The sequence below is a fragment of the Macaca mulatta genome, chromosome 19 (assembly GCF_049350105.2).
Source record: "Macaca mulatta isolate MMU2019108-1 chromosome 19, T2T-MMU8v2.0, whole genome shotgun sequence".
Lineage (NCBI taxonomy): Eukaryota > Metazoa > Chordata > Mammalia > Primates > Cercopithecidae > Macaca > Macaca mulatta.
In genome coordinates, this window is record NC_133424.1 from 65,924,697 (window position 1) to 65,950,178 (window position 25,482).

At 46.7% G+C, this 25,482-nt stretch overlaps 1 protein-coding gene and 10 non-coding genes across 12 annotated transcripts in view; all 11 read left to right on the plus strand.

Moving 5' to 3' along the window:
• The window catches only part of NDUFA3 (NADH:ubiquinone oxidoreductase subunit A3), a 427,160-nt gene that overhangs the window by 16,363 nt on the left and 385,315 nt on the right, over positions 1–25,482 (plus strand). The window contains exon 1 of one of the 2 annotated variants that reach the window (XM_077981791.1): positions 24,498–24,501. The exons of the other annotated variant lie outside the window; for it this stretch is intronic. The gene's annotated coding sequence lies outside the window, so the exon portion shown is untranslated. Of the gene's footprint in view, positions 1–24,497; positions 24,502–25,482 lie in introns of those variants that run through there. 2 annotated transcript variants of the gene reach the window in all.
• MIR520A (microRNA mir-520a) lies at positions 916–1,000 on the plus strand. Its single transcript, NR_032577.1, has one exon. It is a non-coding gene; the product is annotated as a microRNA mir-520a (primary transcript).
• Positions 5,290–5,372, plus strand: MIR526B (microRNA mir-526b). Its single transcript, NR_032716.1, has one exon. It is a non-coding gene; the product is annotated as a microRNA mir-526b (primary transcript).
• MIR519A-2 (microRNA mir-519a-2) lies at positions 6,083–6,201 on the plus strand. The gene has a single exon (NR_128401.1). It is a non-coding gene; the product is annotated as a microRNA mir-519a-2 (primary transcript).
• Positions 8,458–8,543, plus strand: MIR525 (microRNA mir-525). Its single transcript, NR_032591.1, is given in 1 exon segment — positions 8,458–8,543. It is a non-coding gene; the product is annotated as a microRNA mir-525 (primary transcript).
• Positions 9,304–9,390, plus strand: MIR523A (microRNA mir-523a). The gene has a single exon (NR_032587.1). It is a non-coding gene; the product is annotated as a microRNA mir-523a (primary transcript).
• MIR518F (microRNA mir-518f) lies at positions 11,277–11,363 on the plus strand. Its single transcript, NR_032572.1, has one exon. It is a non-coding gene; the product is annotated as a microRNA mir-518f (primary transcript).
• On the plus strand, positions 12,452–12,536 carry MIR519A (microRNA mir-519a). Its single transcript, NR_032573.1, has one exon. It is a non-coding gene; the product is annotated as a microRNA mir-519a (primary transcript).
• MIR518B (microRNA mir-518b) lies at positions 15,133–15,215 on the plus strand. Its single transcript, NR_032568.1, has one exon. It is a non-coding gene; the product is annotated as a microRNA mir-518b (primary transcript).
• MIR518C (microRNA mir-518c) lies at positions 22,455–22,555 on the plus strand. The gene is given in 1 exon segment (NR_032569.2): positions 22,455–22,555. It is a non-coding gene; the product is annotated as a microRNA mir-518c (primary transcript).
• MIR524 (microRNA mir-524) lies at positions 24,336–24,420 on the plus strand. The gene has a single exon (NR_032717.1). It is a non-coding gene; the product is annotated as a microRNA mir-524 (primary transcript).

Consider the following 25,482-nt stretch of genomic DNA (forward strand, 5'->3'; position numbering starts at 1 on the left):
ACTGGCCAACATGGTGAAACCATGTCTCTACTAAAAATATAAAAAATTAGCCGAGCGTGGTGGCGCACACCTGTAGTCTCAGCTACTCTGGAGGGTGAGGCAGGAGAATATCACTTGGAGGTTGTATATGTGTGTGTGTGTGTGTGTGTGTGTGTGTGTGTGTGTTTTCTAATTCTTTCGAGACACAGCCTGGCTATATTGCCAAGGCTGGAGTGTAGTGGTGCGATCTCGGCTCACTGAAACCTCCACCTACCAACGCAGCCTCCTGGATTAGTGTCTACAGGCATGCACCACCACACCAGGCTAACTTTTGCATTTTTTGTACAGACGAAGTTTCACCGCGTAGCCCAGGCTTGTCTTGAACTCTTGAGCTCAAATGATCCTACACCACTTTGGCATCCTGAAGTGCTGGGATTAGAGATGTGAGCCACTGCACCCAATCGGTACTTGCGTATTTTTTTAATCGAGGAGCTTTTACAGCATCGCCTGTGGTCTGTCCTGGAAGAGGTTTGTGTGTATAACAATGTATATTCTTCCACATCTTAGATTCCATTTTGGGTGCCCCCGTGGGAACTATGTGTGCCTGTGCTGGAACTCAAGTGTCACTTGGCTGAAAATCCATTGCTGTTCTCTAGAAATCCTGCCCAATTCTCTTGGTTAAAGATAAGGTATGTCTAGCGGGCACTGCTTTTTCTCTTTGGGAACAAAACTCAGGAGGATTGTCCCTTGATGAACAAGGCTAACCTGCTGAGTCTTTGAAGCAAGAAGCTGGAGATGGTCCTTCTAGTGGGGTTTTATTCTGGATTCCAGAAAACATGCAAACAGGGCCAGTAAATGCGTCTTTATTTTTGTGTCCATTTAAAACTGGTCAAGGAAAATTCCAACAAGAAACCCAGGGTGCTGGAGCCAGAAGATCTCAGGCTGTGACCCTCCAGAGGGAAGTATTTTCTGTTGTCTGAAGGAAAAGAAAGTGCTTCCCTTTGGACTGTTTCGGTTTGAGAAAAGCAACATTGCAGTTGATGCTGATCTTGCAGAGCATGCTTATCAGACTCGGATGACGGTGGGCTTCTGATTTTGTTCTTTTTTTTTTTTTTCCAAGACAGGGTCTCTGTTGCCCAGGCTGGAGTGCGGTGGCAGTTCCAACCGTGCTCTCTTGGGCCCAAGTGATCCTCTATTCATTCATTCATTCATTCATTCATTCATTCATTCATTCAGAGATGGAATCTGGCTCTGTGACCCAGGCTGGAGTGCGGTGGCAGTTCCAACCGTGCTCTCTTGGGCCCAAGTGATCCTCTATTCATTCATTCATTCATTCATTCATTCATTCATTCAGAGATGGAATCTGGCTCTGTGACCCAGGCTGGAGTGCAGTAGGACGGTCTCCACTCACTGCAACCTCCACCTCCCAGGTTCCAGTGGTTCTGCCACTTCAGCCTCCCAAGTAGCTGGGATTACAGGCACCTATCACCATGTCGTGCTAATTTTTGTATTTTTAGCAGAGATGGGGTTGCACTATGTTTGTTGGGCTGGTCTCAACTCCTGACCTCAAGTGATCTGCCTCCCTGGCTTCCCAAAGTGCTGGGATTACAGGCTTGAGCCACCGTGCCCAGCCTCAAGTGGTCTTCTTGAGTCAGTCTCCCAAGTAGTTGAGATTACATGGGGCCTGCCACCACACTTGGCTCAGGAGTTAATTTTTGGTAGAGGACGGTCTCAACTCCTGAGCTCAAGCGATCCTACAGGTGTGAGCCACCTTGTCCTGATGATCCATTTCAAAGATAGTTGACTTGGCCAACTATCACACCTTTGAATAGCCACTGCACTCCGGCCTGGGCCAACATAGCAAGATCCCATTTCTTTTAAAACATAGATTACATGACACCTGGTCCCACAGACTTAATTTGAGTTGGTCATGTCATACAATGTCCTCCCATCATTTTAGTGTAATCAATCCAAACCATGTTTCCTTCATTAAGAGAGTGAGTAATCCTCCAAGTGTCTCCAGTCTATTCCGCAATCCACAATGGATGTCCGTATTGGTACAATTTCTTTTTGTTCCTGTTCACTCATGTCTTTTTAGTTTAATCTGCTTGTCCGTAACACTGAAATTTGTTTTTCCCCAACAACTTGCCATCATTTCTCGGAATAGACTCTCTGCAGGAAGGGTGTAGTCGATTCAACCCTCACCCACTAATGCCAACCCCAGTGAGTTCTTGGACTGCAGCTGCCCTGTTCACCCTGTTTTCTTTGGGTGACGATTCCGAGGTACCATCCAATGGGCTAAACCTTGCATCGAAATGCCAGTTACTTGGTAAGATGTCCAATGTTTGCTGTGGCTAATATAAGAAACTGTTGGCTGGGCGTGGTGGCTCACGTCTGTAATCCCAGCACTTTGGGAGGCCGAGATGGGTGGATCACCTGAGGTCAGGAGTTCGAGACCAGCCTGGCCAACATGGTTGAAACCCCATCTCTACAAAAGTACAAAAAAAATTAGCTGGGCATGATGGCGGGTGCCTGTAATCCCAGCTAGTTGGGAGACTGAGGCAGAAGAATCACTTGAACCTGGGAGGCGGAGGTTGCAGTGAGCTGAGATCATGCCACTGCACTCCAGCCTGGGTGAGAGAGCGAGACTCTGTCTCAAAAAAAAAAAAAAAAAAGAAAGAAAGAAAAAAGAAACTGTTGTAGGCAAGACGAATCTCAGTCATGGTGATAAATGTAGCATGCGACAAAACCACAGTTATTTTCACAAAAATCTTGAGGACCCTAGAAGGGGCTCCCTAGTAACAGGTGGAATGTTCAGCAGCTCTTCTTGTTGCCATAGTGAGCGATGCGTGTTCTTCCAGCCCTCAACACCTTTTATTTATTTATTTATTTACTTTTTGAGACAGAGTCTCATTCTGTCGCCCAGGCTGGAGTGCAGTAGTGTGATCTCAGCTCACTGCAACCACTGCCTCCCGGGTTCAAGTGATTCTCCTGCCTCAGCCTCCCGTGACTACAACAGTGCGCCACCATGCCCGGCTAATTTTTGTATTTTTAATAGAGACAGGGTTTCGCCATGCTGGCCAGGTTGGTCTGGAACTCCTGACCTCAATTGGTCCATCTGCCTCAGCCTCCCAAAGTGCTAGGTGTGAGCCCTCACGCCTGGCTGTCAACGACTTTTCCTACATGGAAATTATTCGGGCACTGGTTTATAGACTCTCACGTGGGGTCGGGTAGAGTTGAAGGGGACCTCAGTGTCCCTTACAGATGGGATGTGCACTGCTTAGCAGGAGTACAGAGGTGGAGTGCATGAGTTTGAGTTTTCATTGGGGAAATGAAGCTGAAATCTTGGGTGCATGACCAGGTCATCTATGCAACGAGACGGGGGTCTCACTATGCCACCCAGGCTAAAATGGGCTTAGATCCTCCTGCCTCTGCCCCTCCCCAGTCCTTAGTAGCTGGGACTACATGTGAATATTAACCCATGCACAGACAAGAAGAAAGTAAGGAATGTTATTTGATTCACACCCGGCCCCCAGTTAAATTTGTATTTTAGATAAACAATGTATTTGAGATGTACTTGGACGTTGCTGTTTAAATGTGGGCATCTTTTGCTTTTTCCTAATTTTAAATATGGGACTAGTCTGGGTATGGTGACTTCCGCCAGTAATTCCAGCACTTTGGGAGGCTGAGACAGGAGGATCACCTGAGGTCAGTTGTTCGAGACCAGTCGGGCCAGCATGGTGAAACCCCGTTAGTACTAAACATACAAAAATTACCCGGGCGTGGTGGTGCCCACCTGTAATCCCAGCTACTATGGAGGCTGAGGCATGAAAATTGCCTGAACCCAGGAGTGACAGAGCGAGATTCAGTCTCATAATTAAAAATAAATATAGGCCGGGCGTGATGGCTCATGCCTGTAATCCCAGCACTTTGGGAGGCCAAGGCGGGCGGATCATGAGGTCAGCAATTCAAGACCAGGTTGGCCAACATAGTGAAACCCCGTCTCTACTAGAAATACACAAAATAGCCGGGTGTGGTGGCACGCACCTGTAATCCCAGCTACTCAGGAGGCTGAGGCAGGAGAATTCACTTGAACCTGGGAGGTGGAGGTTATAGTGAGCAGAGATCGCACCATTACATTCCAGCCTGGGCAACAGTGCGAGACTCTGTCCAAAATAACTAACTAAATAAATATAAATAAATAGATGAATATGAGACCATCATGGACTTGGGTGTCGCCTTTGTGCAGGGACCAGGGTATTCTGTGTCATTTAAATGTTTTTATGTGTACTGCCAAAGCAAGCACTTACATGTAGGAATTATTCCTCCTATAAGCATACAATATTTGGAACAGGGTCTCAAAAATACATGATGTATATTTCACTTTATATTCTTATATATATATAAAATATACACACAAAATACTCTTCTAAACAGAGAGAATACTCTGATATCACTCTGGGGGTGTGTGTGTGTATGTGTGGTTTTTTTTGAGACAGTGTCTGCCTCTGTCACCCAAGATGGAGTATAGTGGTGCGATCTTGGCTTACTGCACCCCCCACCTCCCACGTAAACCTGCTGAATTAGTGTCTACAGGCATGCACCACCACACTTGGTAACTTCTGTAATTTTTGTACACATGGGTTTCACCATGTTGTCGGCACAGGTCTCGAGCTCCTGAAGCAGGTGATCCTCCCGCCTGGGCCTTCTAAAGTTTGAGGAATTAGACGTCTGAGCCATCGGGCCCCATTTGTACTTGTGTATTTCTGTTCAAATTTTATTGAGGAGTTTTTGCGTCCTAGCCTGTGGTCTACCCTGGAGCGTGTTTGGGCATACGACAGTGTATATTCTTCAACATCGTAGACTCCATTTCAGATGCTCCCTTCGTGACTGTGTGTCCCTGTTATGTCAAGAACATAACCTTGTATGTTCTTGAACATTGTAGATTCTACTTTGGATGCTGCCATCGGGACTGTGTGTCCCTGTGCTGGAACTCAAGTGACACTTGGCTGAAAATCCATTGATCTCTAAAAATCCAGCCCAGTTGTCTTGGCTAAATACAAGGTACGTATAGTAGGCATTGCGTTTTCTCTTTGGGGACAAAACTCAGGAGGATTGCCCCCTTGAACAAGGCTAACCTGCTGAACCTTTGAAGCAAGGAACTGGAGACGGTCCTTATAGAGGTTTATATTCTGGGTTCCAGAAAACATGCAAACAGGGTCAATAAATGCATCTTTTATTTTTGTGTTTGTTTTAACCTGGTCAAAGAAAATTCCAAGAAAAAATCCACGGCGTTGGAGCAAGAAGATTTCAGGCTGTGACCCTCTTGAGGGAAGCACTTTCTGTTGTCTGAATAAAAAGAAAGTGCTTCCTTTTAGAGGCTTACGGTCTGAGAAAAGCAACGGTGAAGTTGATGCTGATTTTCGTAATATCTTTGCAGAGCATGCTTATTATCAGACTTGGATGATGTTGGGGTTTTGTTTTTCTTTTGTTTTTTATCTAAGACAGGGTCTCTGTTGCCCAGGCTGGAGTGCAGCAGGACGATCTTGGCTCACTGCAACCTCCGCCTCCTGGGTTCAAGTGATTCTTCTGCCTCAGCCTCCCACATAGCTGGGATTATAGGACTGCGCCACCATGTCTGGCTAGTTTTGTATTTTTAGTAGAGACATGGTTTCTTTAGGAGCTTTTAAGGCCTCGCCTGTTGTCTATCCTGGAGGATGTTCATGTGTGCAACAATGTATATTCTTCAACATTGTAGATTCCATTTTGACTGCTCAGATCAGGACTGTGGGTCCCTGTGCTGGAACTCAGGTGAACACTTGGCTGAAATCCATTGCTGTTCTCTAGAATTCCAGCCCAGTTCTCATGGTTAAATATAAGGTATGTGTAGTAGGCATTGCTTTTTCTTTCTATAGACAAAACTCAGGAGGATTGACCCTTGATGAACAAGGCTAACCTGCTGATTCTTTGAAGCAAGGAACTGGAGATGGTCCTTTTGGGGTTTATGTTCTGGATTCCAGAAAACATGCAAACAGGGGCAATAAATGAATATTTTTGTCTCTATTTTAACCTGGTCCTGGAAAATTCCAACCAGAAATCCACAGTGCTGGAGCAAGAAGATCTCAGGCTCTAACCCTCTAGAGGGAAGCGCTTTCTGTCGTCTGAGAGAGAAGAAAGTGCATCCTTTTAGAGGATTACGGTTTGAGAAAAGCAATGGTGAAGTTGATGCTAATCTTGGTAATACATTTGCAGAGCATGCTTACCATCAGACTTGGATGATGGTGGGTTTCTGTTTTTGTTTTGGCTTTTTTCTATGACAGGGTCTCTCTTGCCCAGGCTGGAGTGGGGTGGCACTTCCAACGAAGATCTTTTAGGCTCAAATGGTCCTCTTTTTTTGAGGTGGAGGCTTGCTCTGTGACCCAGACTAGAGTGCACTGGTGTGATCTCACTGCAAGCTCATCTCCCGGGTTCAAGCAATTCTTCTGCCTCAGCCTCCCAAGTACCTGGGACTACAGGTGCCTGCCACCACACCCAGCTAATTTTTGTATTTTTAGTAGAGACAGGGTTTCACCATGTTGGCCAGGCTGGTTTCAAACTCCTGACCTCATGATCCACCTGCCTCGGCCTCCTAAAGTGCTGGGATTACAGGCGTAAGCCACTGCACCCGGCAGTCCTCTTTTTTGAGATGGAGTCTTGCTCTGTGACCCAGGCTGGAGTGTGCAGTGGCAGGAACTTTCCTCCCCACACCCTCCACCTCCCGGATTCAAGCCATTCTCCTGAGTCAGCCTCCCCAGTAGCTGAGATCGCAGATGTGAGCCACCACGCCTGGCTAATTTTTGTATTTTTATTATTTATTTATTTATTCATTGATTTTTGAGACCGAGTCTTGCTCTGTCCATCAGGCTGGAGGGCAGTGGCACAATCCCACGTTCAAGCAATTCTCCTGCCTCATCCTCCTGAGTAGCTGGGATTACAGGTGCACACTACCACACCCAGCTAATTTTTGTGTTTTTTAGTTTTTTTGTTTTGTTTGTTTTGTAGATACAGGGTTTCAACATGTTGGCCAGCCTGGTCTCCAACTCCTGACCTTAAGCGAGCCCATGCACAATCAAGAAGAGGGCAAGGCCTATTCTTTTTTTCTGTCTTTGACTATTTGAGACAGTCTTGCTCTGTCACCCGAGATGGAGTGCAGTAGTGTGATCTTGGCTCACTGCAACCTGCCTCCTGGGCTCAAGAAATACTCTTTTTTTTTTTGGAGACAGAGTCTCACTGTGTGTCCCAGGCTGGACTGCAGAGGTGCAATCTCAGCTCACTGCAACCTCAGCCTTCCAAGTAGCTGGGATTGCAGACACGTACCCCCATACCAGTGATTTATATGTATGTATTTTTAGACACAGTTTCACCATGTTAACCAGGCTGTTCTTGAATCCTCAGGTGATTCACCGACCTAGGCCTCCCGAAGTGCTGGGATTACAGGTATGAGCCACTATACTTGGGCCTTTCTTCCTAATTTTGAATATGGGACCCATCATGGCTTTGGGTGTCACCTCTTTGCGGGGGCTGTGGTAATCTCTGTCATTTCATTCATTTTTTTATGTGTGCTGTCAAAGCACCAATATGTAGGGATTATTCTTTATGTGAGCATATAGTATATGGAACTTCATTTTTTTTTTGTTTTGATACAGGGTCTCAAAACTATATGATATACATTTCATCATATAATGTTCTATATATAATTATACACACAAAATAGTCTTCTACACACAGAGAACACTCATATCACTTTGGAGTTGTTTTTACTTGTGTATTTTGTTCTGCTTTTTATGAGACGGGGCCTGGCTATATCGCCGAGGCTGGAGTGCAGTGGTGAGATCTCGGCTCACTGCAACCTCCACCTGCCACCTCAGCCTCCTGGATTAGTGTCTACAGGCAGGCACCACCACCTGGCTAAGTTTTGTGTTTTTGGTACTGATGAGGTTTCACCATGTTCCCCAGGCTGGACTCTAACTCCTGAGCTCTAGTGAGCCTCCTAAAGTGCTGGGGTTAGAGGTGTGAGCCACCCTGCCCCACCTGTACTTGTGTATTTCTGTTCAGATTTTACTGAGGAGTTTTTATGGCCTCGCCTGTGGTCTATCCTGGAGTGTCCCTGTCCTGGAACTCAAGTGAACACTTGGCTTAAAATCCATTGCTGTTCTCTAGAAATCTAGCCCAATTCTTTTGGTTAAATATAAAGTATGCATACTAGGCATTGCTTTCTCTTTCTGGAGATGAAACTCAGGAGGATCGTCCCTCAATGAACAAGAATAACCTGCTGAGCCTTTCAAGCAAGGAACCGGAGATGGTTGTTTTAGGGGTTTATGCTCTGGGTTCCAGAAAACATGTAAATAGGCCCAATAAATGCATCTTTATTTTTCTGTCCATTTTAACCCAGCGAAGGAAGATTTAAACCAAAAACCCACGGTGCTGGAGCACGAAGGTCTCAGGCTGTGACTCTCCAGAGGGATGCACTTTCCTTTATGTGAAAAAAAAAGAAGGCGCATCCCTTTGGAGCGTTACGGTTTGGGTAAAGCAACGTTGAAGTTGATGCTGATGTTGGTAATATGTTTGCAGAGCATGCTTATCACATTTGGATGATGGCGGGTTTCTGTTTTGTGTTTTGTTTTAAATCGGAGTCTCACTCTGTCGCCCAGGCTGGAGTGCAGTGGCACAATCTTGGCTCACTTCAACTTCCCCTCCTGGGTTCTTCCCCCTCCTGCCTCAGCCTCCCAAGTAGCTGGGATTACAGACATGCACCACCATGCCCGGCTCAGTTTTTTTATTTGGTAGAGACGGGGTTTCACCATGTTGGTCAGGCTGGTCTTGAACTCCTGATCTCAGGTGATCCACCTGCCTCAGCCTCCCAAAGCATTGGGATTACAGGCGTGAGCCACCATGTCAGGCCTCTTCAACATCTTAGATTTCATTTTGGATGCTCCTGTGGGGACTGTGTGTCCCTGGGCTGGAACTCCAGTGAACACTTGGTTCAAAATCCATTGCTGTTCTCTAGGAATCCAGCCAAATTCTATTGGTGAAATATAAGATATGTGTAGTAGGTATTGCTTTTTCTCTTTGGAGGCAAAACTCAAGAGGATTGGCCCTTGATGAACAAGGCTAACCTGCTGAGCCTTTGAAACAAAGAACTGCAGATGGTCCTTTTAGGGGTTTATGTTCTGGATTCCAGAAAACAGGCAAACAGGGCCAATACATTCATCTTTATTTCTGTGTTCATTTTAACCTGGTCAAGGAAAATTTCTACAAAAAACCCAGGGTGCTGGAGCAAGAAGATCTCAGGCTGTGACCCTCTAGAGGGAAGCACTTTCTGTTGTCTGGAAGAAAAGAATGCGCTTCCCTTTAGAGGGTTACTCTCTGAGAAAAGCAATGTTGAAGTTGATGCAGATCTTGGTAATATATTTGCAGAGCATGCTTATCATCAGACTCAGATGAAGGTGGAGTTCTGTTTTTTGTTTTTTGTTTTTTTTCTAAGACGGTATCTCTGTTGCCCAGGCTGGAATGTGGTGGATGTGGTGGCACTTCCTTTTTTTTTTTTTTTTTGAGATGGAGTCGTGCTCTGTCACCCAGGCTGGAGTGCAGTGGCGCGATCTCGGCTCACTGCAAACTCCACCTCCCGGGTTCATGCCATTCTCCTGCCTCAGCCTCCCAAGTAGCTGGGACTACAGGCGCCGCCACCTCGCCCAGCTCATTTTTTGTATTTTTAGTAGAGACAAGGTTTCGCCGTGTTAGCCAGGATGGTCTCGATCTCCTGTCCTCGTGATCTGCCCGTCTTGGCCTCCCAAAGTGCTGGGATTACAGGCATGAGTCACCGCGCTCGGCGGCACTTCCAACGTAGCTCTCTTGGGCTCAAATGGTCCTCTCTTTTGGGATAGAGCCTTAGTCTGTGACCCAGGCTGGAGTGCAGTGACATTATTTCAACTCACTGCAACCTCCACCTCCCAGTTTCAAGCATTTCTCCTGCCTCAGATTCCTGACTGTCTGGCATTCTAGGCACCTGACACCATGCCTGGCTAATGTTGGCATTTTTCTTTTTTCTTTTTTTTTTTTCTTTCTTTTTTTTTTTTTTTTTTCTGAGATGGAGTTTTGCTATGTTGCCACGCTGTAGTGCACTGGTGCGATCTCGGCTCACTGCAAGCTCCGCCTCCCGGGTTCAAGTGATTCTCCTGCCTCCGCCGCCCGAGTAGCTGGGATTTCAGGCATGTGTCACCACGCCTGGATAATTTTTTGTATTTTTAGTACAGACAGGGTTTCACCATGTTGGTCAGGCTGGTCTTGAACTCCCGACCTCGGGTGATCTGCCTGCCTCAGCCTCCCAAAGTGCTAGGATTGCAGGTGTGAGCCACCGTGCCTGGCCGTTATATATTCTTATCATGTATATGATATCATATACATGCAAAATACTCTTCTACACACAGAGAATACTCACATCACTTTGGGCATTTTTTTGTTTGTTTGCATGTGTGTGTGTGAGTGTTGTTAGTTTATTTGTTTGTGAGACAAGCTCTGGCTGTGTCACCCAGTGTAGAATGCAGTTGTGTAATCTCGGCTTACTGCGACTGCCACCTCCCTCCTAAGCCTGCTGAATTAGTGTCTCCAGGCGTGCACCACCACACCTGGCTCACTTTTGTATTTTTTGTACACATGGGGTTACACCATGTTGCCGGGGCTGGTCTCAAACTCTTGAGCTCAGGTGATCCTCCCGTCGTGGCCTCCTAAAGTGCTGTGATTAGAGGTGTGAGGCACCATGCCTCACTTGTAGTTGTGTATTTCTGTTCAAATTGTATTGAGGAGTTTTTATGACCAAGCCTGTGGTCTATCCTGGAGGATGTTTGTGTGTACAACTTGTGTGTACAACAATGTATATTCTTTAACATCATAGATTCCATTTTGGAGGCTCCCACTGGGACTGTGTGCTCCTGTCCTGGAACTCAAGTGAACACTTGGCTCTCCATCCATTGCTGTTCTCTAGAAATCCAGCCCGGGTCTCTTGGTAAAGATAAGGTATGTGTATTGGGCATTGCTTTTTCTCTTTGGAGACAAAACTCAGGAGGATTGCCCCTTGATGAGCAAGGCTAACCTGCTGAGCCTTTGAAGCAAGGAACTGGAGATGGTCCTTTTAGGAGTATATGTTCTGGAGTCCAGAAAACAGGCAAAGAGGGCCAATAAATGCATCTTTATTTTTGTATCCATTTTAACCCAGTGAAGGAAAATTCCAACAAAAAATCCAGAGTGCTGGAGCAAGAAGATCTCAGGCTGTGACCCTCTAGAGGGAAGCACTTTATCTTGTGTGAAAGGAAAGAAAGCGCTTCCCTTCAGAGGATTACTCTTTGAGAAAAGCAACGTTGAAGTTGATGCTGATCTTGGTAATAGATTTGCAGAGAATGCTTATCATCAGACATGGATGATGGTGGGGTTTTATGTTTGTTTTGTTTTCTAAGACAGGGTGTCTGTTGCCCAGGCTGGAGTGTGGTGGCCTCTCAAACCTAGATCTCTTGGGTTCAAGGGGCCCTCTTTTTGGGTCAGAGTCTTGCTCTGTGGCCCTGGCTGGAGTGCAGTGTCAGGAACTCTGCTCACTGCAGCCTCTGCCTCCTGGTTTCAAACGATTCTCTTGCCTCAGCCTCCTGAGCAACTGGGATTACAGTCATGTGCCTATAATTTTTGTAGTTTTATTTATTTATTTTTGAGACAGAGTCTTGCTCTTTTGCCCAGGCTGGAGTGCAGTGGTGCAATCTCGGCTCACTGCAACCTCCAACTCCCACCTCGGCCTCCTGAATAGCTGTCTACAGGCGTGCACCACCACATCTGGCTAACTTTTGTATTTTTTGTACAGACATAGTTTCACCATGTTGCCCGGGATGGTGTTGAACTCCTGAACTCAAGTGATCCTCCCACCTCGGCCTCCTGAAGTGCTGTGATTAGAGGTATGAGCCACCGTGTCCCACCTGTGCTTGTGTATTTCTGCACAAATTTTATTGGGGAGCTTTTATGGTATAGCCTGTAGTCCCTCTGGAGGTTCTTTGTGCCTATGACAATGTATATTCTTCAATATGTTACATTCCATTTTGGATGCCTCCATGGGGACCGTGTGTCCCTGTCCTGGAACTCAAGTGAACACTTGGCTCAAAATCCATTGCTATTCTCTAGAAATCCAGCCCAATTCTCTTGGTTAAAGATAGGTACGTCTAGCAGGTACTGCTTTTTCTCTTGGAGACAAAACTCAGGAGGATTGCTCCTCGATGAACAAGGCTAACCTGCTGATTCTTTGAAGGAAGGAACTGGAGATGGTCCTTTTAGGGGTTTATATTCTGGATTCCAGAAAACAGGCAAACAGGGCAAATAAGTGCATCTTTATTTTTGTGTCCATTTTAACCTGGTCAAGGAAGATCCCAACAAAAAATCCACGGTGCTGGAGGTAGAAGATCTCAGGCTGTGACCCTCTAGAGGGAAGCGCTTTCTGTGGTCTGAAAGAAAAGAAAGTGCTTCCTTTTAGAGGGTTACCGTTTGAGAAAAGCCACGTTGCACTTGATGCTGATCTTGGTAATACATTTGCAGGGCATGCTTGCTTGGTTGATGGTGCGGTTCTGTTTTTTTTTCTAACACAGGGTGTCTGTCGCCCAGGCTGGAGTATGGTGGCACTTTTAACCTAGATCTCTTGGGCTTAAGTGGTCCTCTTTTTTGGGACAGTCTCACTCTGTGACACAGTCTGGAGTACAGTGGCAGGAACACTGCTCATTGCACCCTTTGCCTCCCAGGTTCAAGCCATTCTTTTGACCCAGCCTCCCGAGCAGCTGGGATTACAGGCGTGAGCCACCACACCGGCTAATTTTTGTATTTTTTTTTTTTTTTGAGACGGAGTCTGGCTCTGTCGCCCAGGCTGGAGTGCAGTGGCCGGATCTCAGCTCACTGCAAGCTCCGCCCCCCGGGTTCCCGCCATTCTCCTGACTCAGCCTCCCGAGTAGCTGGGACTACAGGCGCCGCCACCACGCCCGGCTAGTTTTTTGTATTTTTTTTTTTAGTAGAGACGGGGTTTCACCGTGTTTGCCAGGATGGTCTCGATCTCCTAACCTCGTGATCCGCCCGTCTCGGCCTCCCAAAGTGCTGGGATTACAGGCTTGAGCCACCGCGCCCGGCCAATTTTTGTATTTTTAATAGAGATGGGGTTTCACCATGTTGGCCAGGCTGGTCTCCAATGACTGACCTTAAGTGAATCCAGGTACCATCAACAAGAGAGCAAAGCCTGTTCTTTGTTTCTGTCTTTGACTCATTGAGACAATCTCATTCTGTCTCCCCGGCTGGAGTGCAGTAGTGTGATCTCGGTTCACTGCAACCTCCACCCCGTGGGTTCAAGCAATTCTCTTTTTCTTTTGGAGTCAGAGTTTCGACGTGTTTCCCAGGCTGGGATTGCAGAGGTGTACACCCATACTGGTTATTTTGTCTTCTATGTTTTTAGAGACGGTTTTACCATGTTGGCCAGGCTGTTCTCAAACTCCAGACCTCAGGTGAATCGCCTGCTTGGGCCTCCTAAAGACCTTAGTGTGGGTCTTTTTTGCTAATTTTGAATATGGGACCCATCATGAATTTGGGTGTCACCTCTGGGCCGGGGCCGTGGTCATCTCTGTCACTCCATTCATTTTTTATGTGTGCTGTCAAAGCAAGTACTTAGGTGTAGGAATTATTCTTTATGTGAGAATACAGTATATGGAACTTCCTTTTTATGAGACAGGGTCTAATTTCATATAATCCTCTGTATATAATTATATACACACAAAATAGTCTTCTACACACAGAGAGTACTTTTTTTTTTTTTTTTTTTTTTTTTTTTTTTTTTTAATTGAGACAGAGTCTCGCTTTGTCGCCCAGGCTGGAGTGCAGTAGTGAGATCTTGACTCACCGCAAGCTTCGCCTCCCGGGTTCAAGTGATTCTCGTGTCTCAGCCTCCCAAATAGCTGGGATTACAGGCGCCCATGCCTACGCTCAGCTAATTTTTGTATTTTTAGTAGAGATGGGGTTTCACCATCTTGGCCAGGCTGGTCTCGAACTCCTGACCTTGTGATCCACCCGCCTCGGCCTCCCAAAGTGCTGGGATTACAGGCGTGAGCTGCTGCACCTGGCCAACACAGAGAATACTCATATTACTTCGGGGTTGTCTTTTGTTTGTGTATTTTTAAAAATTTTTTTGAGACACAATCTGGCTCTATTACCTAGGCTGGAGTGCAGTGTTGTGACGTGACGTCGGCTCATAGCGACCTCTACCTCCCACCTCAGCCTCCTGAATTAGTCTCTACAGGCATTAACCACCACACGCGGTAACCTTTGTATTTTTGGACAGATGAGGTTTCACCATGTTACCCAGGCTAGTCTTGAACTCCTGAGCTCAAGTGATCCTCCCACCTCCAACTCCTAAAGTGCTGGGATTACAGGTGTGAGCCACTGCACCCCACCTGTACCTGCGTATTTCTTTTCAAATTTTATTGAGGAGCTTTTACAGCCTCGGCAGTGGTCTATCCTGGAGAATGTGTGTATGACAATGTATATTCTTTTCTTTTCTTTTTTTTTTCTGAGATAGAGTCTCACTCTGTCACCAAGACTGGAGTGCAATGGCATGATCTTGGTTCACTGCAACCTCTGCCTCCTGGGTTCAAGCAGTCCTCCTGCCTCAGGTTGCTGAGTAGCTGGGATTACAGGCGTGCGCCACCATGCCCGGCTAATTTAGATTCCATTTTGGATGCTCCCATTGGGACTGTGTGCCCCTAGGCTGGAACTCAAGTGAACACTTGGCTCAAAATCCGTTGCTGTTCTCTAGACATCCAGCCCAATTCTCTTAGTTAAAGATAAGGTATATGTAGTAGGCATTGCTTTTTTTCTCTTTAGGGACAAAACTCAGGAGGATTGTCCGTTGATAAACAAGGCTAAGCCTTTGCTTCAAAGGCTGCTGAGCCTTTGAAGCAAAGAACTGGAGATGGTCCTTTTAGGGGTTTACGTTCTGGATTTCGGGAAATATGCAAACAGGGCCAATAACTGCATCTTTATTTTTGTGTCCATTTTGACCTGGTCAAAAAAATTCCAACAACAACAAAAAACCAGTGTTGAAGCAAGAGTATGTCAGGCTGTGACCCTCCAGAGGGAAGCACTTTCTGTTGTCTGAAAGAAAGCAAAGCGCTCCCCTTTAGAGGATTACGGTTTGAGTAAAGCAGCATTGAAGTTGGTGCTGATCTTGGTAATACATTTGCAGAGCATGCTTACCATCAGACTTGGAGGATGGTGGGCTTCTGTTTTTGTTGTGTTTTTTTCTAAGACAGGGTCTCTGTTGCCCAGACTGGAGTGCGGTGGCGCTTCCAACCTAGATCTCTTGGGCTCAAGTGATCTTTTATTTTATTATTTTTTGAGACGGAGTCTCACTCTGTCGCCCAGGCTGGAGTACGGGGGCAGGATCGCTTGCCGCAACTACAGGCTCCCAGGTTCCAGACATTCTCCCACCTCAACCTCGCAAGTAGCTAGGATTATGAGCACCCACCATCACGCCCTGCTTTTTGTATTTTTAGACAAGGAAGGTTTCACCATGTTGGCCAGGCTGGTCTCAACTCTTGACCTTAAGTGGTCCTCCTCCCTGGCCTCCCAAAGTGCTGGGATTACAGGCCTGAGCCACCGCGCCCGGCCTCTAGTGGCCCTCTTGAGTCAGCCTCCCAAGTAGTGCGTGCCACCACACTTGGCTCAGTTTTAAATGTTCGGTAGAGTTGGGGTGTCTTTTGCCCAGGATCGTCTCATCTCTGCAGCTTATGAGATCCTACACGTGTGAGCCACCTCGTCCTGATGACCCATTTCAAAGATAGTTGACATGGCCAGGCATCACGCCGCTGCAGATGCCGGGGTCGGAGGGTCGTTTGATTTCCAGGCTATACCATGCACAGATCACACCTTTGAATAGCCACAGCACTCCAGCCTGGGCCAGCATAGCAAGACCCCATCTCTTTAAAAACATAGATTACATGGTACCTGGTTCCGGAGGCCCCATCTGGGTTCGTTATTTGAAATTGGCCTCCCATCAATTTAGTGTAATCAATCCAAATCATTTCCTTCACTAAGAGAGTAAGTAGCCGGGGCATGGTGCCTCATGCCTGTAACCCCAGCACTGTGGGAGGCCGAGGCAGGCAGATCGCCTTAGGTCAGGAGTTCAAGACCAGCCTGGCCAAGATGGTGAAACCGCGTCACTACTAACAATACAAAAATTAGCCGGGCGTGGTGGCGGGCACCTGTAACCCCAGCTGCTCTGGAGGCAGGAGAACGGCTTGAACCTGAGAGGCAGAGGTTGCAGTGAGCTGAGATTGTGCCACTGCCCTCCATCCTGGGCAACTGAGCTGGACTCTGACTTTAAAAAAAAAAAAAAAAAAAAAAGGTAAGTAAGCCTTCAAGTCTATCCGGTCTTAATTTGTAATCTCAAATGGATGCCCATATTAACAATTTTCTTGTTTTCCTGTTTGTGTCTTTTTAGTTTAATCTGCTTGTCCTTGACACTGAAATATTTTTCTCTCCAACGACTTCCCACGGTTTCTCGGAATAGACCTGCTTTCTCTGCAGGAATGGTATAGTGGATTCAACCATCACCCACTAAGGCCAACCCCCGTGACTTCTTTGACTGCAGCTGCCCTGTTTATACTATTTTCTTCAGCTAATGATTCCAAAGTACCATTTCAACAGGCGACACCTCGCATCTAAATGCCAGTTGCCTGGTAAGCTGTGAAATGTTTGCTGTGGCTATTATAAGAAATAAACTATTGTAGACAAGATGAGTCTTAGTGGCAGTGATAAACATCACATGGGACAAAACCACAGATACGTCCGCAAAAACCTTGAGAACCGTAGAAGAGGCTCCCCAGTAACAGGTGGGATGCATGGGCAGCTCTTCTTCTTACCATTCACCCAAATTCTTTCTTTCTTTCTTTTTATTTTTGAGTCTTGCCCTGTCACCCAGGCTCACTGCAACCTCTGCCTCCCGGGTTAAAGAGATTCTCCTGCCTCAGCTTCCTGAGTACTTGGGATACAGACACCCACCAGCACAACCAGCTAAGTTTTGTATTTTTAGTAGAGACAGAGTTTTGCCATGTTGGCCAGGCCTGGTCTTGAATTCCTGACCTCAGGTGATCCACCCGCCTCGGCCTCCCAAAGTGCTGGCATTACAGGCGTGAGCCACCATGCCCGGCCTCCTCAACATCTTAGATTCCATTTTGGATGCTCGCATGAGGACTGTGTGTCCCTGTGCTGGAACTCAGGTGAACACTTGGCTCTCCACCCATTGCTGTTCTCTAGAAATCCAGCCCGGTTCTCTTGGTTAATAAGGTATGTGTATTGGGCATTGCTTTTTGTCTTTGGGGACAAAATTCAGGAGGGTTGTCCCTTGATGAACAAGGCTAACCTGCTGAGCCTTTGAAGCAAAGAACTGGAGATGGTCGTTTTAGGGGTTTATGTTCTGGATTCCAGAAAACAGGCAAACAGGGGCAATACATGCATCTTTATGTTTTGTGTCCAGTTAAACTGGTCAGGGAAAATTTTAACAAAAATCCCAGAGTGTAGGAGCAAGACGATCTCAGGCTGTGACTCTCCAAAGGGAAGAATTTTCTGTTGCCTAAAAGAAAACGCACTTCCCTTTCGAGTGTTACCGTTTTGAGAAAAGCAACGCTGAAGTTGATGCTGATCTTGGTAATAACTGCAGAGACGGCTTATAATCAGACATGGAGGATGGTGGGGTCCTGTTTGGTTGTTATTGTTGTTTTTCTAAGACTGGGTCTCTGTTGCCCAGGCTGTAGTGTGGTGGCACTTCCAACCTAGGTCTCTTGGGCTCAGATGGTCCTCTTTTTTCAGACAGTCTTGCTCTGTGACCCAGGCTGGAGTATAGTGATGCGATCTCGGCTCACTGCAACCTCTGCCTCCCAGTTTCAAGCGATTCTTCTGCTTCACATTCCTGAGTAGCTGGGATTATAGGTGCCTCACACCACACCTGGCTAATAGTTGCATGTTATTTATTCATGTATTTATTTGTTTTGAGACGGAGTGTCACTGTCACTCAGGCTGGAGGACAGTGGCAGGACCCTTGGCTCACTCAAACCTTTGCCTCTTGGGTTCAAGCAAGTCTCCTGCCTCAGCCTCCTGAGTAACTGGAATCACAGGCACCCGTCACCATGCCCGGCTACTTTTATTTTATTTTTTTGTAGAGAATGGGTTTCACCATGTTGGCCAGGCTGGTCTCAAACCCCTGACCTCAAGTGAGCCACCCAAAGTGCTGGGATTACAGGCGTGAGCCACTGCGCTCGGCCAACAATGTATATTCTTCAACATCGTAGATTCCGTTTTGGATGTTCCCATCAGGACTGTGTGCCCCGTCCTGGAACTCAAGTGAACACTTGGCTCAAAATCCATTGCTGTTCTCTAGACATCCAACCTAATTCTCATGGTTAAACGTAAGGTATGTGTTGTAGGCATTGCTTTTTCTGTAGACAGAACTCAGGAGGATCGTCCCTTGATGAACAAGGCTAACCTGCTGAGCCTTTGAAGCAAGGAACTGGAGATGGTCCTTTTAGGGGTTTATGTTCTGGATTCCAGAAATCACGCAAACAGGGCCAATACATGCGTCCTCATTTTTGTGTCCATTTTAACCTGGTGAAGGGAAAATTCCAACAAAAAACCCACAGTGCTGGAGCAAGAAGAGCTCAGGCTGTGACCGTCTAGAGGGAAGCACTTTCTGTTGCTTGAAAGAAGGGAAAGCGCTTCCTTTTAGAGGATTACTCTTTGAGAAAAGCCATGTTGAGGTTCACACTGATCTTAGAGAGCATGCTTATAATCAGACTTGGATGTTGGGGTTTTGTGGGGTTTGTTTTTTTTTTTTTTCTAAGACAGGGTGTCTGTTGCCCAGGCTGGAGTGTGGTGACCCCTCCAACCTAGATCTCTTGGGTTCAAGTGGCCCTCTTTTTTAGAACAGAGTCTTGCTCTGTGGCCCTGGCTGGAGTGCAGTGTCAGGAACTTCACTCACTGCAACCTCTGCCTCCTGAGTTCAAGCGATTCTCCTGCCTCAGCCTCCCGAGCAGCTGGGATTACAGGCATGTGCCACCACACCCGGCTAATTTTTATATATCATTATTATTATTATTTTATTCATTTGAGAGACAGAGTCTCCCTCTGTCGCCCAGGCTGGCGTGCACTGGTGCGATCTCGGCTCACTGCAACCTCCAGCTCCCACCACCGCCTCTGCAGTCATGCACCACCACACCTGGCCTTTTTTTTTTTTTTTTTTAACGGATGTGGTTTCACCATGTTGCCCAGGTTGGTCTTGAACGCCTTAGCTCAGGTGATCCTTCCGCTGTGGCCTCCTAAAGTGCTGGGATTAGTGGTGTGAGCCATCGTGCCCCACCAGTACTTGTGTGTTTCTGCTTAGATTTTACTGAAGAGCTTTTACGGGGGGTATCCTGTGGTCTGCCCTGCAGGATGTTTGTGCCCACAACAATGTATATTCTTCCACATCTTAGATTCCATTTTGGATGCCTCCATGGGGACTGTGTGCTCCTGTCTTGGAACTCAAGCGAACAGTTGGCTCAAAATCCCTTGCTGTTCTCTAGAAATCCAGCCCAGTTCTCTTGGTTAAAGATAAGGTATGTGTAGTCAGCATTGCTTTTCCTCTTTGGGAACAAAACTCGGGAGGATTGCCCCTTGATGAACAAGGCTAACCTGCTGATTCTTTGAAGGAAGGAACTGGAGATGGTCCTTTTAGGGGTTTATGTTCTGGAGTCCAGAAAATGTGCAAACAGGGCAAATACATGCATCTTAATATTTGTGTCCATTTTAACCCGGGCAAGGAAGAGTCCAACAAAAAATCCACGGTGCTGGAGGTAGAAGGTCTCAGGCTGTGACCCTCTAGAGGGAAGCGCTTTCTGTGGTCTGAAAGAAAAGAAAGTGCTTCCTTTTAGAGGGTTACCGTTTGGGAAAGCCACGTTGCAGTTGGTGCTGATCTTGGTCATGCATTTGCAGAGCAATGCTTGTCATCAGACTCGGATGATGGTGGGCGTCTGTTTTTCGTTTTTTGGTTTTTTTTTCTTTTTTCTTTTTCTTGAGATGGAGTTTCATTCTTGTTGCCCAGGCTGGAGTGCAGTGACGCAATCTCGGCTCACCACAACCTCCGCCAACCGGGCTCAAGCAATTCTCCTGCCTCAACCTGCTAAGTAGCTGGGATTATAGGCATCTCCTTCCACACCCAGCTGATTTTGTATTTTTAGTAGAGGTGGGATTTCTCAATGTTGGTCAGGCTGGTCTCGAACTCCTGACCTCAGGTGATCCACCCACCTCGGCCTCCCAAAGTCCTGGGACTACAGGTGTGAGCCACAGTACCCGGCTGTTTTGATTTTTTCTAAGACGAGGTCTCTATTGCCCAGGCTGGAGTGTGGTGGCACTTTTAACCTAGATCTCTTGGGCTCGAGTGGTCCTCTTTTTTGGGACAGTCTCGCTCTGTGACCCAGGCTGGACTACATTGGCAGTAACACTGCTCACTGCACCTTTTGCCTCCCAGGTTCAAGCCATTCTCCTGACCCAGCCTCCCAAGCAGCTGGGATGACAGGCATGAGCCAGCACGCCCGGCTATTTTCTGTATTTATTTATTTATTGTTGAGATAGAATCTCGCTCTTGCCCAGGTGCAGTGGCACAGTCTCTGCTCACGGCCACCTCCTCCTCTCAGGTTCAAGTGATCCTCCTGTCTCAGCCTCCCAAGTACCTGGGATTATCGATGCCCACCAACACGTCCGGCTAATTTCTGTATTTTTTCAGTAGAGACAGGGTTTCCACATGTTGGCTAGCCTAGTCTCCTTAAGTGAGCCCATGCACAGGCAAGAAGAAAGCAAGTCCCATTCTTTGTTTCTGTCTTTGACTTGTTGAGACACTCCTGCCCTGTCACCCAGTTTGGAGTGCAGTAGCATGATCTCGGCTCGCTGCAATCTCTGCCTCTTGGGTTCAAACAATTCTCTCTTTTTTTTTTGGAGTCAGAATCTCACTGTGTCTCCAAGGCTGGACTGCAGTGGTACGATCTCAGCTCACTGCAACATCAGCCTTCCAAGTAGCTGGCATTGCAGACGCCTATCTGCACGCCAGTTATTTTGTCTTCTGTATGTTTTTTTTAGAGACAGTTTCTCTATGTTGGCCAGGCTGTGTTCTGAAACTCCTGTCCTCAGGTGATTTGCTGACGTAGGCCTCCCGAAGTGCTGGGATTACAGGCATGAGCCACTACACTTGGCCTTTTTTCCTAATTTTGAATATGGGACCCGTCATGAATTTGGGCGTCACCTCCGTGCAGGGGCCGTGGTAATCTCTGTCGCTCCATTCATTTTTTATGTGTGCTGTCAAAGCAAGCACTAATATGTGGGAATTATTCTTTATGTGAGCATATAGTATATGGAACTTTGTTTTTCTTGAGACAGGGTCTCCAAAATATATACATGGCATCATATAATCTTCTGTGTATAATTCGTACACACAAAGTAGTCTTCTACACACAGAGAATACTCTTTATCACTTTGGAGTTTTTGTTTGTGTATTTTTTTTTTGAGACACAATCTGGCTCTGTTGCCCAGGCTGGAGTGCAGTCTTGTGACCTCAACTCACTGCAGCCTCTACTGCCCACCTCAGCCTCCTGAATTCGTGTCTACAGGCATGAACCACTAGACCTGGCTATCTTTTGTATTTTTGCAGATGAGGTTTTGCCCTGTTGGGCGGGCTGGTTTTGAACTCTTGAGCTCATGTAATTTTCCCGCCTTCGACTCCTAAAGTGCTGGGATTAGAGGTGTGAGCCACTGCACCCCACCCGTACTTCTGTATCAAATGTTATTGAGGAGCTTTTACAGCCTAGGCAGTGCTCTATCCTGGAGAATGTTTGTGTGTACGACAATGTATATTCTTTTTTTTTTTTTTCTGAGAGTCTCGCTCTGTCGCCCAGGCTGGAGTGCAGTAGCATGAACTCATCTCACTGCAACTTCCGCCTCCCGGGTTCAAGCAATTCTCCTGCCTCAGCCTCCTGAGTAGCTGGCATTACAGGTGAGTACCACCACGCTCGGCAAATTTAGATTCCATTTTGGATGCTCCCATCATGACTGTGTATCCCTGTGCTGGAACTCAAGTGACCATGACTCAAAATCCATTGCTGTTCTCTAGAAATCCAGCTCAATTCTCTGGGTTAAAGATAAGGTATGTGTAGTGGGCATTGCTTTTTCTCCTTGGAGACAAAACTCAGGAGGATTCCCCTTGATGAGCAAGGCTAACCTGCTGAGCCTGGAGATTGTCCTTTATGTGCTGGATTCCGGAAAATAGGCAAACAGGGCTAATGAATGCATCTGTATTTTTGTGTCCATCTTAACCTGGTCAAGGAAAATTTCAACAAAAATCCCTGAGTGCTGGAGCGAGAAGATTTCATGCTGTGACTCTCTGGAGGGAAGCGCTTTCTGTTGTCTGAAAGAAAACAAAGCGCTTCTCTTTAGAGAGTTACGGTTTGAGAAAAGCAACGTTGAAGTTGATGCTGATCTTGGTAATGCATTTGCAGAGCATGCTTATCAGACTTGGACGATGATGGGGTTCTGTTTTGGTTTTGTTTTTTTCCAAGACCAGTCTCTGTTGCCCAGGCTGGAGAGGGATAGCACTCCAACCTAGATCTCTTGGGGCCAAGTTTTGCTCTATTATTTTATTTTATTTTATTTTGTTTCGTTTTGTTTTATTTATTTTATTTTATTTGAGATGGAGTTTCGCTCTTGTTGGCCAGGCTGAAGTGCAATGGCGCGATCTCGGCTCACCGCAACCTGCACCTCCCAGGTTCAAGTGATTCTCCTGCCTTGGCCCCCTAGTGGCTGGGGTTACAGGCATGTGCCACCACGCCCGGCTAATTTTGTATTTTTAGTAGAGACGGGGTTTCTCCATGTTGGTCAGGCTGGTCTCGAACTCCCGACCTCATGGAGCGTGCCACCAGACTGGGCTCAGGTTTTAATTTTTGGTAGAGATGGGGTCTCTTTTGCCCGGGATGGTCTCAACTGCACTTAAGTGATTCTCAATGTGTAAGCCACCTTTTCCTGATGACCCATTTCAAAGACAGGGGACACAGCCAGGCATCCTGGGGCACACAGAGTCCCAGTTACTGCAAAGGCTAGGGTGGAAGGGTCCTTTCTTTGATTTCCAGGCTATAACATGCACTGATCACACCTTTGAATAACCACTGCACTCCAGCCTGGGCCACATAGCATGATCCCATCTCTTTAAAGACACAGATTACATGGCACCTGGTTCCAGAGGCTCCATTTGGGTTGGTCACTTCAAACACAGACGTCTCATCAGTTTAGTTTAATTAATCCAAACCATGTTTCCTTCATTAGGAGAGTAAGGGCTGGGCGTGGTGGCTGACACCTTTAATCCAAGCACTTTGGGAGGCCGAGGCAGGCTGATCATGAGGTCAGGAGTTCGAGACCAGCCTGACCAACATGGTGAACCCCCATCTCTACTAAAAATACAAAAATTAGGTGGGCGTGGTGGTGCGTGCTTGTAATCCCAGCTACTCAGGAGGCTGAGGCAACAGAATCGCTTCAACCCAGGAGGCAGAGCTTGCGGTAAGCCAAGATTGCACAGGTGCACTCCAGCCTGGGCGACAGAGCGAGACTCCATCTCAAAACAAAAAAAACAAAACAACAAAAAAATGTAGGCCTCCACATCTATGCAGTCTATTCTGTAATCCCCAATGGATGTCAATATTAATACAATTTTCGTATTTTTTCTATTTATTTGTGTCTTTTTAATTGAATCTCCTTGTCCCTGACACTAAATATTTTTTATTTTTATTTATTTTTATTTTTTTGAGATAGTCTTGCTCTGTCGCCCCGGCTGCAATGCAGTAGCGCAATCTCAGCTTACTGCAGCCTCTGTCTCCCGGGTTCCAGTGATTCTCCTTCCCTGCCTCCAGGGTAACTGGGATTTTCAGACACACACCACCACGCTCAGCTAATTTTTGTGTATTTTTAGTAGAGACGGGGTTTCACCATGTTGGGCAGGCTGGTCTTGAACTCTTGAACTAAGGTGATCCGCCCCCCTCGGTCTCCCAAAGTGCTGAGATTAGGGATAAGGCTAACCTCCTTATTCTTTGAAGCAAGGAACTGGAGATAGTCTTTATATAGGGGTTTATGTTCTGGATTCTAGAAAACATGCAAACAGGGCAAATAAATACATCTTTATTTTTGTGTCCATTTTAACCTGGGCAAGGAAAATTCCAACAAAAAACCCAGAGTGCTGGAGCAAGAAGATTTCATGCTGTGACCCTACAAAGGCAAGCACTTTCTCTTGTCTAAAAGAAAAGAAGGTGCTTCCCTTTGCAGTGTTACGGTTTGAGAAAAGCAACGTTGAAGTTGATGCTGATCTTGGTAATACATTTGCAGAGCATGCTTATCATCAGACTTGGATGATTAAGGGGGTCTGTTTTGGTTTTGCTTTTTTATTCTAAGACAGGGTCTCTGTTGCCCAGGCTGGACTGCAGTGCCACATCCAACCTAGGTCTCTTGGATTCAAATGGTTTTTTTAGGGGGCAGAGTCTCTTTCTATCACCCAGGCTGAAGTGCAGTGATGTGATCACTGCAACCTCCGCCTCCCGGGTTCAAGCAATTCTTCTGCCTCAGCCTCCTGTGTAGCTGGAATTACGGGAGCCCAATACCGCACCTGGCTACTTTTTGTATTTTTTTTTTTTTTTTTAGTAGAGATGGAATTTCACCATGTTGGCTAGACTGGTCTCAAACCCCTGACCGCAAGGGAGCCACCTGCCTCTGCCTCCCAAAGTGCTAGGATTACAAGTATGAGCCACCACGCCTGGCCTAATTTTTATATTTTCAGCAGAGACGGGGTTTCACCATGTTGTCCAGGCTAGTCTCAGCTCCTGACCTTAGGTGATCCACCAGTCTCTGCCTCCCAAAGTGCTGAGAATACAGGCATGAGCCACTGCACCTGGCCATCAACACCTTTTACTCCGTGGAAATTATTTTGGCACTTGTTTACAGAATCTCACGTGGGGTCAGGTAGAGTTGAAGGGGACCCCAATGTCCCTGCAGATGGGATGTGCACTGCTTAGCAGGAGCACGGAGGTGGAGTGTGTGGGGTTTGAGTTTTCATTGGGGAAATGAAGCTGAACTCCTGGGTGCATGACCAGGTCATCTATGCAACAAGACGGGGTCTCACTATGCTGCCCAGGCTAAAGTGGGCTCAGATCCTCCTGCCTCTGCCCCTGCCCAGTCCTTAGTAGCAGGGACTATATGTGACTATTATTAACCCATGCACAGGAAGAGGAAAGTACGGACTGTTCTTTGAGTCACGCCCCACCCCCAGTTACATTTGTATTTCAGATAAACAATGTATTTGAGATGTACTTGAACAACAAATGATTTGCTATTTAGGTGTGGGCATCT